General features: G+C 33.7%; 1 protein-coding gene across 3 annotated transcripts in view; it reads right to left on the bottom strand.

Moving 5' to 3' along the window:
• The window catches only part of EFCAB11 (EF-hand calcium binding domain 11), a 163,206-nt gene that overhangs the window by 59,839 nt on the left and 89,844 nt on the right, over nt 1-13,523 (bottom strand). The window lies entirely within an intron of this gene.

Genomic DNA, 13,523 nt, shown 5'->3' with positions numbered 1-13,523 from the left:
GTAATAGAGGCATAAGTCCACAGAATGATAAGCGATTATGGTTATTCTTTTTCAAAAAATATTTTAAATTATGAGATAAAACAAATATTTCATAGCATAGTATAATAAAAAAGATGATTGAACATGAAACTGCACATCTGCTATGAACAATTTGCTATTCCTATCAAATATACAACAAAATTATTGTGTAAATTTCTTTTTGTTCTTCCCTATCTCCATCCCTATCCTAGAGATGGTTACCACTAGACACAAATAGGCAAATATATATCATATATACATATACTCACATATGTGTGAATGTGAAATTATTCTATACATACTTCTATTTATCAATTCTTCCTCTAGAAGATTACTTATAGTTACTCTTTTTGATTGAATAAGGGGGACATCTGTGGGTAATTGGTAAGATTCACAGGATAGGGACCTGAAACCGAATGGAGTTGGCCACAAGTTTAAGAAGATAGAGAAAATGGAAAGTTAGGGTATTATGGGGGAATTAATATAAACAATGACGTCAGGTATCTGTGTCCAAGAGTTAAGGAGTGGTAGGGAAAAGAGTGAAGTGTTAGGCTCCCTGAGAAATGAGAGAGAACATATACAGGAGCCACCATGATCTATATGGGTTGAAAAATGTAAGTAAAGTGGACTTCAAACAATAAAGTTGCTGACAAAGAGAGAATCTAAAAGTAACTGTGGAATATTAAAAGTATTTCAATTGTTATTTTGCAACTAGTGTGTGAATGAAGAAGAGAGGTTGGCTAGAGATGCAGAATACGGGACTACAACACAACTATTCTATAATGAGACACTTGATATGCATTAAAATATGTATGAAAAGGAAGAGAAATTTGCCTCCACTGAAAAATGCTCCCAAAAACGGTACAAATGCTCTTTCAAGAAAGACTCAATAAGATGATCTTTCTGAAATTTTAGTAAAGAACTGAAGATTGTTTGCTAGTTCTTACTCCAACATTTAGTCTTCTTATTTAAGGATGCTGAAAGCGAAAGGGGCTTCCTATGGGAAACTTATTGCAGCTATCTTCATATTGCAGTTCATTGTTTCAAGTGCTCTAAAAGTTAGATTAAAGTATTCATTTTATTTATTTTCCCATTGCTGAATAAAAGCAAACCTACATGTATAAGGATAAAAAATACTTTACACTTCTGCCTTTTGAAGCCCATTACACATAAAGTAATTGACTTCTCTCATAGGGACCAATTATAAATCAAGAGAGAAATTACACTCATTCATAAATGCTTTCAACACAACAGTAGAGACAACTTCACTATTCATCAATGCAATGCTTTTTTTTTTCTTTTTTGTTAAGAGAAGTTAATTTGATATTCACACTCATTCCCAATTCATTATATTAAAAAAAATTAAGCCAGTTCAAAGTCATCAAAAATACCTCTGATGTTTATATTGTCATAAGTATTGAGCCCTAACACTTTTAAGATGAAGAAATTTGTGTTCTGTTTATCTATAACCCCAATTTAAAGAGCTAGTTCTGTGCTAAAGAATTTTAAAAATTCATTGGAAAGATCAGTAGTCAAAAAAAAGTCTCAATGACCAAAACCTATCACAATATTTTTGATAGCATATAACCATCAGAAAGAAAGTCACAGGAACTCCCATTTATCTATAATGTATAACTTTTGACATCCAGGATACCATGTCAGGATCGATTTCTGCTTCTATTTTATTATCATAAGAGCAAATAAAATAAATTTCAGATTTGCTGTTTGATAGTTATTGCTTAAGGATAGGATCACTATATTTAACTCACAAAATCAACCTCAAGACTATGTGTAGGGCTGTGTTTCTGAATCATTAGGATGAATAATCAGCTTCTACAAAGGACGTGACATAGGGTTCATTTGGATTAAGGTGACAAGATGGTGGTTAAATTCTGGGGTTATATTATATACAGCATTTTGGTTCACTTGAGAAAAGGTGATAAAGAAATAGAAAGAAGCATGGCTCTGATGTTAGAAGATGTGGGTTCAAATATTTTCCCTTTGACTTTACTGCCTTGTGATCTCAGACAAATCACTTCTCAGCTTTAGTTTCTTGAGTTTTTTGTTTTTCAAAAAAGATTATTTTTTAACTAGCAAGCCATTTCTTCTGGCTTTCTCTCCCATTCTACCTCCAATGGGGAAAAAGGAATAAAAACATAACCTCTGTAACAAATATGTCTTTTTCTGAATCTTGTTTCTATTATTTCTTTCTGAGGGAATGATCTCTGGGAACACACTGGTTATTGTGCTAATTGAAGCTCTTAAATCTTTAAAAGTTATTTGTCTTTAAAAATTTCTTTATTTCAATAAATATTTCCCAATTACATTTTTAAAGATTTTAACATGTCCTGATTATAATCAGTATTTTCAGATGAAATAATGCCTGTGATATGAAAAGATAAGAAAATAACTCTTTAAAACCTATTTGTGATTCTACATTGTAGCAACCAGAAGTTAGCTGTGCTTAAAGAATATCTGAGGCTCATATCTATAAAATTTTTGTTTCAGGGAAATTCTTGAAAAGGAAGAATGTTTAATAATATGAACAAATGGCTGGTTGACACAAAAGATGGATACTAATTCTAGTTCTGGAGTTTATGTGCTGTGGGGTCTTGGAGCAAAATGTTTAATCTTTCAATGTCAATTTCTTTCTTCAGAAAGCACCAACATATTGTTCACTTGAGATTTGATTAACATTTGTAAGACTTAAAAACTCACTGACAGATGGAACTATAAAATTATTGCAAGTATTATTAAATGTTTGTATGGTTGCTGAGCCTCACTAATCTAGTATTGACCACCACGTTTGCAGGGAAACCTCCATCTCTCGTTTATATTTTCCTACGATTTATACCTTCTTTCTGAACTCATTTCATCTCCTATGTTACTAATGTACTGACCTTCCACAATTTGCACTGCATTTCTTGCAATTTGTTCTCATTTCCTGGAAAGGCTTGGGGAATAGAGCCATTTTGATTGTGAAACTAGCCTTAGGGAGTGGATACCGCTGAGTCTGAGTACTTAGCTTGCCAGAGATACATAGCTCCCCTACTGCAGTTTCACTGCCTAGGTTCCATAAATAAGGTGTTAATAAATGGTTAACACATTTAGACATGTCTTCTGAGCTGATGTCCAAGTAAATGGACATGTAATAATCTGACCCTGGCAAAGGCTTTGTTGTCTTCCGGAATAAAGAAAACCTATACTTTGATGCTTAGTGAGATCCATGATTTCGCCCATGTAGATGTTATATTTGCTCTAATTATAATAGGTTAGAGCATTGGTTTGAATGTAATAAGATAAAATTCAGCTGGGATAAATGCAGTCAAACTTCTGTATTTTGCAAATACAAGGCAGAAAAAGCATGGCAAGATAAGTCTGTCTGACCTAGAATTTTTAGGGGATTGTGAAGTCAATGTAAGCCAGCAGTGTGATGAGGTAGCCCCCCCCCAAAAAAAACCCACCAATTATATTATTTATTTATTTAGAGAAGCATAGCTTTTAGGAATAGATGCTGATAGTGTCTTTGTTCTCTGCCATGGTTATACCACATCTGGAATAGTAGATTCTTGGACAGATCACTCTAGAATGTATCATTAAAGAGATGGTAAGCATTCAGAAAGGTAGATAATTACAAAAAGTTATCATGGCTTCATCAAAAACAGGTCAAGTCACTTGTTTAGACTTATATAACTAGTATTTAAGGGGATTTCTAACCAAGTTTTCCTGACTTCCAGATCAGTACATGACCACAATTTCTAGGCCATGCTGCATAAGGGGGAAAAACCCAGGAACAAATAATGGGTCAATTTTTAATCTAGAGAAATACATTGTTCACTATTAAACTAATGAAAATTAAACAAGAACAGTTCATGCTAAATTTTGCTTCAATTCCTTTTTTGAAAGAATTAATAAATTAGCTGAAGGAAATGCAGTGGGATTATCTAGACTTTAGCAACGCTTTGTACATTTTATACTATTATCTGGAAGATGGAGAGGAATGCTTTCACCTGGGGTCTGTGCTTGGCCCTGTGGTGTATAATATTATTATCAATGACTTAAATTAAAGCAAAATAGGCTCATTCAATCTGTAGATGACTGAAAAATGGGAAGGACAGGTAACACATTGGAGACAGGTTTAAGATCTAAAAAAAAAAAAAATTGATAGGCTAGAACAAATTCAGCAGGATTAAACAAATGTAAAGTCTTGCACTTACATACAAAAATCAACTTCCCAAGTATAAGATGGGAGCTGTTCTGAAAAAAAATAGTTTGATTTTGGTGGACCATAAAGTCAATCTGAATCAGCATGATGCAAAGCCAAAAAAGATAACACCATCTTGGGTTGTCAGAAAAACAAACAGAGCTATTGAAGAGTAAAAAGGGCTGACTAAAGAGATGGCAGATTCCCAATCCCTGGAGGTTTTCAAGCAAAGGCTGATGGGTGATCAATTTTCAGAGCTATTAGAGGCAGCTAGGTAGTATATAGAACATAAAAGAGTTCTGGGCTTAGAATCAGAAAAACCTGAGTTCAGATCTACACTCAGATTCTTACCTTGAACTTCTCTATTCCTTAAAGTCCTCATTTGTAAAATGAGGATAATAACAGCAACTATCTTCCAGGATTGCCATGAAGATGAAATGAAATAACATTTGCAAAACCTTGAGGCATTAACTCAATACTAGCTATGATGATGATGATGATGATGATGATGCTATAGTAGATATTACTTCTGTTTTGGAATGTAAGGTCCCTTCTAATCCTCAGAATTCTCTAATTTCTATAACTTTATTCAGTTCCAAGTAACACAGTTTTGAAAGGGCACTGATAGATTGAAAGGCATCCAGAGGTGGTCAATCTGAATGGTCAAGGACTTCAAGTCCATACCATGTGAAACTGAGTGAAGGAAATGGGTTTAACTTGGGGCAAAAATAGAAGACTCAAATACAAAATGATAGATGTCTTCAAATGTTTTTATTTTCTGAGGCTGGGTTTAAGTGATCTGCCCAAGGTCACACAGCTAGGAAATGTTAAGTGTCTGAGAACAGATTTGAACTCCCGGTCCTCCTAAATTCAGGGCTGGTGCTCTATCCACTGCGCCACCTAGCTGCCCCCAAATGTTTTTAAAGAGTCATTTTGTAGAAGAGGGATTGGACACATTTTCTTTAGCTCAATAAAGAAGGATGGAAGAAGCTTCATTGAGCAAATTTGAACAACTAGGTGATGCAGCTGATTGAGACCTAAGCCAGGAATCAGAAGGACCTGAGTTAAAATTCGGCCTTAGATACTAGTTGTATGATCCTGGACAAGTCACTTTACCCTGCTTGACTCAGTTTTCTCATCTGAAAAATAAACTGAAGAAGAAAATGACAAATGATATTAGTATCTTCACCAAGCAAACACCAAATAGGGTCCCAAAGAAAGGAAAATGACTGAAATGACTGAATAACAACAATCCTTTCAATAGTTATCAGTCTATTTATAAAAAATTTATAAATGGATTCTCCTAAAATATTTAAAAAACACTAAAAATTAAATATCAATTGTTCTAACAGTATTTATTAAGAGTAATCAAGCTATCTGCTTCTTAGGAATATTAAGTTATCATAATTTGATATCTAATAAATAAAAAATTTGCCTAAAAGACCATTAACAAAATAGGAACATTTATTTTAACTTGCTTTGAAGTCTGAATTCATTCTTCACCTTTGCTTTTCTCATTTTTACCTTATCCCAAATTGTATAAGACTTGTCTTCTTTTAATTATATTTATTACTTCCTTTTTCATCCATTTCCCCCTTTTTATTACTTGTCACTAAGATTTTGCCTAACAAAGATATACATTACCTTTGAACATTTTTTACTTTGTATCATTTCCCTTCCTTACTTTTTACCACATCAAGATTGACCCACATTGAACTTTATTCTTTCTTGTAGATCTTCCTTTTTATAAAAGCATAGTTCTTGCACTGTCATTCCTTTGATCATTTCTCAACCATCCATGGATATTTAGTTCCCCCTTTTCTATTCTCTACTATGTTTCATTTAAACACTAATGGACAGGATGGATCTTCCCCTTTATGATTCTTTTTTTTGTTGTTCTTTGATTTTTTTTTCTTCTCTTTTATTTGTATTTAGGGACCTTAGAAACAGATCTATGCTTGAAATTTATCTTAAATTTATTTTTCTTCTTTGAATTCTTGAGTTTGGTTTCTTTTTTGGTATCATCAGTATCTGCAATTACTTTGTTCCACTCCATCTTTACCTTAGGTATTAATAACTGACATTTATAAAGGGCTTTAACATTTTACAGAACACATTACAAACATTATCTCATTCAATCTTCACAACCCTTTCAGGTAAGGAACAAACAGGATTATAGAGGTATTTCTACTCAGAATCAGACCAGTATACCTGGAGAGATATTAAGTGACTAGTCCATGTACCCACAACTAGTCAGTGAGTAGATGGGATTAAAGTTCAAATCCTCCTAACTCTTTTTTCATACCTTCTGTACACATGCCTTATTGCCTTATTTCTTCTCTCAGATTCTTATTTTTCCCCCTTTGACTGTGACATTCTCTGTGGTATAAGCTTTTAAAACTGCACTCTTCTTTATCAACTACTAATTTAAATTTTACCTCTTTTAAAAAATTAAGCTTTAGTCCATTTTACTCAATTACTTCTAATCTAATAGGCAAAATGTCATAATGCCAGAAAAGCTCAAACCTTTATCCCCCATCTATGTTTTTAGATTCTTCTACATCATCTTTAAAATAGTGATTTATTTATGAAACAGTAATATTCTTTAAAGTATTAAAAGGGAGTCTTACTTGTTAATAGATTAATAGATAATTTGATATTTATTAATTTGAAAACACAATTAAAATGCCAAAATAAGAAACTGATTCATTCAAGTGGTAAATATTTAAATATCTACAAATGTACAAGGTATAGCTACACAAAATACTGAAGAAAACACAAAATATAAGTATCTTTCCCTGCCTTTATAGAGTCTCAAGGATTGGGGGAGAGGCAAACATAGATAAATAATTATAATGCAAGAAATTGTAATAACTGATAAGAGTTGAAATGTATAGAAGACTGCTATTTGAACAGTGCTCTGCATTTTCTCATTTCATCCTCACAATAACCTTTTGAGGGTAGGTGCGATTATTAACTAATCTGTTTTTTAAATGGGGAAACTGAGGCTCAGAGAGATTGTATCTTGCCCAGGATCATGCAGCTATTATCTAAGCAGGATTTTAATCTTGATTTTAATTCTATTACCTTATGAACTACATACTTAATTATGGATAAATGGAGAAAATTACATACAAAAATTACATACAAAATTGTAATAGATTATGAATTGCTAATAGGGTTACCTAAGTAGCGCAATGGATAAAATATTGGACTGGAATCAGGAAGAGATCTTGAGACACAAATTGTATGACTCTGAGCAAGTCACTTATCCTTGGTGGCTTCAGTTTACTCATCTGCAAAGGAAATATCAAACAATTCCAGTATCTTTGCTGAGAAAACTCCAAATGGGGTCATAGAAACTTGGGCAAAACCACAAATGAATTGTTATGAGAACTTCATTTAGGAACAGATAATTTCTAGTTGAAAAACAGGGAAAAACACTATGAAGCAGTATGACATCTAAATTTTATTTTGAAGAACTGGAGGGAACTGAATGGGAAAAAGTGACAGGAGACAGATGGGTGATGGGAGGTGGCATTTCAGGTAAAGTAAATAACATGGACAAGAAAAGATGTGACCAGAGAAAGGTGAATTTTTGGCTTGGTTTGGCTAGAGTTCAGGGCAGATTAAAAAGAGTACAGCACAGTACAATGGAAGTGTATTACAAGTTTGAAAACTACGGTTCAAAACTTGATTGTGTAGTATCTATTTTTATCACCTTGGGCAAATTATTTACATTCTTTGGTGGTCTGTAAAATGAAGAGATTGTAGTAAATAATCTTCAAGATTCTTAAGGACAGCTAGGTGGGACAGAGGACAGAATGTGGGGCTTAGAGACAAGAAGACCTGATTCACATCTGGTCTCAGGCACTTAACTCTGTGACCTTGAGCAAGGGACCCTGTTTGTTTCAGTGCCCTCATCCATAAAAAGAATAAAATGGCAAACCATTCCACTGTCTTTGCCAAGAAAACAAAAAGAGGTCACAAAGAATTAGACATGACTGAAAACAACTAAACAATAGCACCAAGATTTCTTTTAGATCTAATCTATGATCCTAAGAAGTTGGAGATGAAACAGAAAAATTGGGCTAGTCTCAAGTGTAAGTCCTGAAAGTCAGACTTTAGTCTAAATGTCAGTTTAAATTTTCCCTTGATTTAAGCAGATATCATAATTTCTACTTTTTAGTCTTAAATCAGACTAATTTTCCTAAGTAATATAAAACATACTTTATCTGAATACTTGCATCAGGGACACATTCTCCCCATATGCAAAATATTTCTGATTTTCCTCCAAAAAGATAGAGAATCAGATTGAATACTGAAAGAGGAAATTAATAATGTTCCTAAAAAAAAGAAAAAAAAATCTTAAATTGTAAGTTATGATATTTTCTGTTAAAGAACAGGATTGGATCTGTCAGCTTACTCTCTTAAAGTCTTATCTTTACTACATGTGCAAAAATATTTATAGCAGCTCTTTTTGTGATGGCAAGGAACTGGAAAGTGAGTGGATCCCATCAGTTGGAGAATGGCTGAATAAATTGTGGTATATGAATGTTATGGAATATTATTGTTCTATAAGAAATGATCATCAGGATGATATCAGAGAGGCCTGGAAGGACTTACATGAACTGATTTAGCTAAATGAAGTCAGCAGAATCAAAAGAACATTGTACACTTTAACAACAAGATGATGAGATGAGCAACTGTGAGGGACTTGGCTCTTTTCAATAATGAGATGATGCAAGCAATTCCAATAGACTTGTGATGGAAAGTGATATCCACGTCTAGAGAGAGAACTGTGGAGACTGAATGTGGATCAAAGCATAACATTTTCACCTTTAAGATGTTGTCATTGCTATTGGCTTGCTTATTTTTTTTCTTTCTTGTGTTTTTTCCCTTTTGATCTGATTTTTCTTGCATAGTATGATGAATATGGAAATATATTTAGAAGAATTATACCTATTTAATGTTTATCATATTTGTTGCTGTTTTGAGAAGGGAGAGGAGGGAGAAAAAATTGGAACACAAGGTTTTGCAAGGTAGAATGTTGAAAACTATCTTTACACATATTTGGAGAAATAAAATACTATTAAAGAAAAGTCTTATCTAAAAGGCTTTGTGCTTAAAGTCTGAGAGAGATATTACAAGGTAGTGAGACTTCTTAAATACATGAGACCTATACTTTTCTTTTACTTATATAGAGAAATCTGTTTACCTGTTCCCCTTACTGGACCTCTTTCAAGTTTCAAGAAGTGCTCCTTCACTCCTGAATTCTAAGATTTTAGTAAAGTTATCTTTTTGTCTTTCTTTGTATCCCCTGTGCTTAGCATAGTGCTTGGTATGGAAAAAGTGTTTAATAAATGTTTGTTGACTTGAACTTAAATGTGCAAACCAAAGGTCAACTTGGACACTGGACATGGTTTTTGTCTCTACAATGATCACTATGGAAAAATATTCAATCTCTTTTGGCCTCATTTTCTTCATGTTAAATGACTTCTGAGATCCCTTCCAGCTATAAATCTATAAACCCAGGCTCCTTCATTTCCTATGCTGCCAATGAAAACTTGACAGGTGGCAACTCTACTCTTTTCAGATCTAATGAAAATCAAATATAATATCTCAGGGAAAACAGATTGCATCCAGATAGAATTAATTTATTTTGCTGTCTTTAACAAATCTCCTTATGAAGCAGCATATGTCTCGATTCACAACTGGCTGCACCTGATTCCATATTCATAAAGTGTCTTAAATCGTCTAGGCCCATATAAATAAACACAGTGGTAAAACACACACACACACACACACACACACACACACACACACACACACACCAAGAATGGGTTTTTCCCCCAAAAGGTTATAATTAAGAGATTTCCACTTATTCTCCTTCCTTATACTTATCCATACCCTTTTTCATGACATAATTTAAGTAGTATTTTGCCTAATATAAAACACATTGGGAATCACTAAGGCATTTATTAAGAGACACTAGTAAGAAGCCATTATTACTCTACCATATACTCTAGAAATTCAGAAAAGACAACAGATTATATAAAAACATGCTTAAAAACAGGTGGTATATAGAATGCTAACTTAGGCAAAGAATCAAAGACAGGTGACTAAGGAGGGAAAAGCAATATTTAGTCAGACATTAAACATCTGCATCATATTTTGGCACATGTGTTAACATTCAGGAACTTTCCTTGAAGCTACAATGAGTTTTCTTATGGTAAGTAACAGATTGCTTCATTTCATTGGGAAGGAAGTGATCCAAATTATACTTAGAGGATGATAATCAGTTATGACCCAGAAAGAGAATCTAGACTGCTCCCTGAAGACATTATTTAATGATTAAAAAAAAAAAAAAAAAAAAAAAAAGACCAACAAAATTCCGGACATCATCTGGGAGAGTACTCAAAGGAAAAAAAAAAAGAATAACATTATTCCAGCCTTTAAAAACTGAGTATCAAGAGCTAAAGTACTAAATATATATTTTTATTATAATATCTCAGGAGAAAGAACAGACAGAGAAATTTGAGAGAGAGGTAACTGAAATAATCATCTCTGAATCCTAAATGCCAAGCATAATACCTTATATAATAGTAAAACACTCAACAAATGTTTATTGAATTGAATCAAGGAGACAATGGGCTCTGTGGTGAAGAAAGATGAAAACAATCAGAATTCTTTATTCTAGAAAGACAAAGGCTGGCTTAAATCTACAAAGGCATTCTTAAAAAAACAAAACAAAACAAAACAAAACCCTCCAGTGGTATCTACTGAGTTCTGCATAAGGTCCAAATTTCTCTGTCTAACTTTCATGTTCCTGTCTACAGAATTCATATGCATCTTTTTTTAATTAAAGCTTTTAATTTACAAGATATTTGCATGAGTACTTTTTTCAGCATTGACAGTTGCAAAACATTTTGTTCCAATTTTTCCCCTCCTTCCCTTAACCCCTCCCCCAAATGGCAGGTAGACCAATACATGTTTAATATGGTAAAGTATATGTTAAATGCAATATATGGATACATGTCCAAACAGTTATTTTGCTGTCATATGCATCTGATGAGATCTAGATATGGGGTAACTAAATGAAATTAGGGTTAATTGAGGTCTAGTGGCAGGTTCGGGGTACAGGAAGTCATATGGAGCTCCCCTGAAACCCCTTTGGATTTGGCACAAGGAATTTACAGGCCTGAAAACTTAAGATTGATAAAAGAGGTTTATTATGGGGTTTAGAAGTAAGTTTAGTCTAGCTAGTAAAAGGTGTTAGGTAAAGAGAGGAGGACACCAGGATCAGAAGTTCCAGTGGGCAGAGAGTTGACATGTTTAGATTCTCTGCAAAGAGAGGACTCCAGCTTGGCTCTTTTATAAGGAGAAATTTAGCTAAAGGGACTTATGGATGGAGTCCCAGGTTGGTTCCTTGCTGGGTTTCATCTAGGGCTAGAATTTGCTAGGTGGGTTGGGAAACCTGAGCAGATAATTGGACTGGGACAGCCTAAGTTAGCTCAGATCCCATGGGGGTTGTGAGAGGATATCTTCTATTGGAATTCAAAAGGGTGCTTTTGACCAGGATTTGTGAATCAAAGGTCCTAGCTTCTTCAGCTATGAGGGGATGGGAATCAGAAAGGAATAAATCAATCTGAAAGGACTAGTCTTAAAGGGACCACAACCCACATCATTCACCCCTTAAGCAGTTAAAACTTAAATTCATTTAAGAAAAAAATAAATAAAACTTGGGGCAGTCTCTTATTGAGGCAGAATTGGAGATTTTCTCCAAAGATCTTCAGAGTAGTGGGGTCCCCTCTTCACATCTTTTAAAGTCTGACTCGCCACTGTCTCTTCCATAATGAAAGTTTACCTAACTTTCCTTAGATCTCTACAGCATTTTGTTTTGAAACCCTTTAATGTTCTGACAGTATAATATTATGTACTAATTTTTGTGTGTATTTTCACATTATTAGACTGTTAGCTCTGACATAAAAAAAATTGTCCAAGAATTCACTGATAGGTACTGCTGCCAACTATACATCAACATGTAGAGACATTTTAATAACTTTTATTATATGCGTGGAGCACAGTCTCATGGTACATGACAACCAATGAGCCTGACCAATGTTTTGGCAACCTTTTATTGGTTTTAGTTACCAGGTAGGATGGATACAATGGGATTTTGCAGAAAACAAAAGAAGGGGAAAGAAAAGATTTACACATCAAATAACAGGTAGCAGAAAGGGAAGCTCTACATCAGGTAAAATAATAAACTTATCAGCAAATTCTAGAGGTTTTAACTGGAATTTGCAGACTAACCATTAACACTAGAGTTAATGGCTAGTAATGGAAAATGCTCATCATAAGTTAATAAAGCTGAGGAAAAAATTCTATCACTAACCAGTTAATAATCACTTGTACTGAAGTTTGATATCTCAGCTAAACACTACAAACTCTATTAGTCATGTGCCCTGCTGTATAAAACCATTAACAGCCATACTAAAATTGTCCTATGCCAATTTGAGAGGGTAGATACTGTCTTATCTAAATTTCTTACCTTTCCACAAGTGCTGAACACAGAATTTGACAAATATTTGTTGAATTGAAATGAATAAAAGGTTGGATTTAGGATAATCATGAATAATAATCTTAAAGATGAAAAGATGTAATTTTAGGACAAAGAAAAGGAGGTATATCTTGATCTCTCAGAAGTTTCTGATACCACACCTTTTTCCTCAAGTTCTTCCTTCCTGGGTTTTTATGACATTATTCAGTTTTAGTTCTCTTACCTATCTAAATACTCAGTATTCTGTATTGGAGTATCATGCATAATTCACACTCAAAAAAGTGTGTGTGTGTGTGTGTGTGTGTGTGTGTGTGTGTGTGTATGTGTATGTGTGTGTGCACGTGCGCGCTTTGATTTGGTGACCACAGTGACTTAATAAGTGTAATTTATTAACTCAAGGCAGATCATTCCTAAATCCATATCCAACATATCCAACTCTTATATTTTACCAGAATTTCTATTTATATTTCCAACACCTTTACCTAGATTTCTCTGTATCCAAAATAGAATTTGCCAAAGCCAAAATCATTTACTATCCTCAAACTTGCCCCATTTCCTAACATTTATTTCATTTAAAAAAACTATTGATGCCTTCTATTTTTACATCTACAATTCTCAATGTTTGTTAACAGTTTGACATTCTTTTGAAAACTTTTTGTTCATACCCTTTGACAACTTATCTTTAGGGGGAATAGATTTTGGCCTTAAATATTTCTGCTAATTGCCTATATGTATTGG

This window comes from Sminthopsis crassicaudata, chromosome 2 (genome assembly GCF_048593235.1).
Source record: "Sminthopsis crassicaudata isolate SCR6 chromosome 2, ASM4859323v1, whole genome shotgun sequence".
In the NCBI taxonomy this organism is placed as follows: Eukaryota; Metazoa; Chordata; class Mammalia; order Dasyuromorphia; family Dasyuridae; genus Sminthopsis; species Sminthopsis crassicaudata.
Note: the sequence above shows the minus strand (reverse complement) of the source record. Positions and strands in the feature narration are given on the sequence as shown.